General features: G+C 31.3%; 1 pseudogene; it reads right to left on the bottom strand.

Annotated features, from left to right (window-relative positions):
* Positions 1–566: 566 nt before the first annotated feature.
* Positions 567–688, bottom strand: LOC112474917 (annotated as a pseudogene).
* Positions 689–3,287: the final 2,599 nt, after the last annotated feature.

The raw sequence follows: 3,287 nt of genomic DNA on the forward strand, positions 1-3,287 counted from the left end.
CAAATTTTATCTGTAAGTCTTAACAAAGCAAGATAATCAGTTTTATAAAACTAGCACCCTAACAAAAAGACATTTCAGTGTGATATTAATATTATTTAATTCTAGTATTTCTTAAAGAAATCTAGTACATTCATTCAACTTTCTTATCCTTATAAATAGAAATGATGGTGAAGGAAGGGAGAAAGAAGGGAAAGAAGTAATATGTGGATGGGTGTTTTGAGTAAGTAGTTTGAGGAAAATGTTGAAATTAACAACTTTCTAAGTCTAGAGTTTAAAGAAATAACTTCAAGAGGAATAGATAAGAAAGGCACGAATAAAGAAACATGGGGGCAGTTATAAGGTTTTCTGTTGGATTAATATGTCCATCCATCCACAGACAGTAATTCTTAACCCAGAAAGAGGTTTTTATGTATTTATTTACTTACTTATTTATTTATTTTATTATTATTATTATTATTATTATTATTATTATTATTATTTAGGCGAGGCAACCCTTGATTTACCTCACAGATTGCAAGAAACTTGTCGGCTTACAATCCCTTATTTTCTTTATTTTTTATTTTTCATGCCTACAGCCCCTGGTCTTCCTAGGTGGTCTCCCATCCAAGTACTAACCAGACCCGCCCCTGCTTATTAGCTTCTGAGATCAGATGGGATCAGGCTTGTTCAGGGTAGCATGCCCGCAGACACTAAAAAGAGTTTAAATTTAAAAAAAAAAAAAATCAACTTGTATTATCAATACCAAAGTATAGAGGATATAAAGAGTAAAAATTTAAGAAGGCAGTAGAATCAGCAGAGCGCTAATAAAAAGAGCTTAAGCATTACAATACCTAAGATAATTGTCAATAATGATTCTGAATGCCTCTTTTAAATTTATTATTATTATTGTTTCACAAGAGAGATTAAATATAGGATGAGGAAAACTGCCCATGAGTCAGCTAAATTCACAGTTATCTCAAATTTTAGAGAATCATTCAAATTCATTTTTTTAGATGTGTGCCTCATTTTTAGTACCACTCCTTGGTTAAGATATATTCTGAGAAGTCTTTACAGCTTTAGGCTGCAAAAATAAAATAAAATAAAATAAGTTTCATAGTGTCACCAGTAGTCCCAAAAGGTCTGGATAAATTTCTCAAGAAAAGCTCTCAATGAGGAGTTCTCAGGCAGCTACAAACATATTGGATTTATCAAACATGGAACTAAATAATTAGTACAGTTGCAGAACTTGATTTCTCATCTGAATTCAGAGTGTTGGGAAAAGTACTTATATTAGTCTTCACTACTACATGACTACTTAGAGTGGCAGAAAAAAAAAGAGCAAAGTAAATTTAGTGTAAGAATATTTTATATGCATTAGAAGATGTGCTCTGCTCCTATTACTATGAAAGAAACTACCTACACATCTTGGTCTATCTACTATGAGTAATAAAAATATTTGTTAGTGTTTATCAACAATCAGAGCAAAATACACAGGCACACGGATACTTAAGGGCAACCAAAATTTGTTTTGTTGGTGTATATTTTTTAATATACTAAAAATGTTTGAATCAGTAATTCTAAAAGCTCTGATTGTACTATCAAATTTTATGGTTAACATATTTTTTATTGTGATACCTTAAATTTAAACATTTGTATTTCTTCCAGATATATGTATAGACATACCCATACCATACACGTACACACACATGCAAAACACACATATATGCTTCACACACTCATATATACAAATAGAGACATTCTCTCAAATGCTTTAACACAAATTCCACTTGATAGACCAGATGGGAGGAGCTGGTTTGGTACTCTTAATATTGTAGCTCCATTTCTGAATGAGGAGAGGCAAAAAGTAAGCACAATTCAAGGAAAACAATTATTTATTGTGTGTCTATAAGGTGCTAGATATGGTTCCGGAAAACATAAACATTATCTCATTGGTTCTATCATTAATATATTGATAACTTAGGAAAAATTTATATGGTTCAATTTTAAAAAAATGTTTGATTCTTTTATATAGCTAAGATCATATCATTCTAATAAATTCGATGTTAATTTTCAGAGTTTAGAAAATACTATGTCACTTTTTCCGTAATTCTGGCAAGCTAGACATCTCTTGTATTATTGTTTTTCAATAACTTTTCTTTATAACTATACTCCTAAGAGATGCCTTGTAGAAAAAAAATCTCGACTGCAGTTATGTAATTTAGGGAAATACTATATGTGTGTATACACACACACACAACTCTTTCCTGAATACTTAAAATAGATATTTGCATTTTAAAGAATCTGAGAAAACCTTTGTTTAAAAACAGTATATTTATTTATTTACCATAAAGTTCTCTGATATGCTGCTTACCCTTCCTTTATGTATATATACATAACATTTTTTAAAGACTTCAAAATAGCCCTGATGTAAACTCCGCAATGTTTGTGGACAGTGGCACCGTCACATTCATTTCTAAATAAATTCATTCTAACACGGGGCTTAATAGGTACAGATACTAGCTGAAAATAGGCAATAATTCAAAGAAAAATATGAAAAAAATTCAATTATATGTGTCTATAAAAACAAAACAAAACAAAACAAAACAGAAACAGATCCATAGATATAGAGAACAAGGTGATGATTGCCAAAAGGAAACAGAGTGTGTGGGGGGAGGAAATAAGGGGACGGTTGGGAGGATAGGAATTTTAAAAAAAGAAGAAAAAAACAAAACAGAAACAGATCCATAGATATAGAGAACAAGGTGATGATTGCCAAAAGGGAACAGAGTGTGTGGGGGGAGGAAATAAGGGGACGGTTGGGAGGATAGGAATTTTAAAAAAAGAAGAAAAAAAGAAAACAGAAAAAGTTTATTCCTTAAATTTTTATTGTAATAGAAAGCCTATATCTACATATATCTATCACATATCAACCAAATCAGAATACAGTCTTTAGTTCCTGAAAGCCTATGTGGCTCTCCTTGGAGAAAAAATATCTTAAACCACCATCCAGCTTTCTAATCCTCACACATAATTGTGAAGTTCATCATTGCATTTTACACACAGCTGACTTTTTTACCCTGCCTCTTCTGACAGAAATCTCTAGCACAACAGTTTAGACAGATGCATACTATCATGTAACCACCACTATAATCACAATATAGAATAGTTCCATTAGCACCTCCGATTTCCTTCTGTGCTAAATTTGCAGTCATCCTCTAATAATCATCTATTTCTTCTCTCAGTTATATTTGCTTCATGTATTTTGAGGCTTTATTATTAGATTCATAAACATTTATTACTATTACCTT

Source organism: Pteropus alecto, unplaced genomic scaffold (genome assembly GCF_000325575.1).
Source record: "Pteropus alecto unplaced genomic scaffold, ASM32557v1 scaffold7, whole genome shotgun sequence".
Lineage (NCBI taxonomy): Eukaryota > Metazoa > Chordata > Mammalia > Chiroptera > Pteropodidae > Pteropus > Pteropus alecto.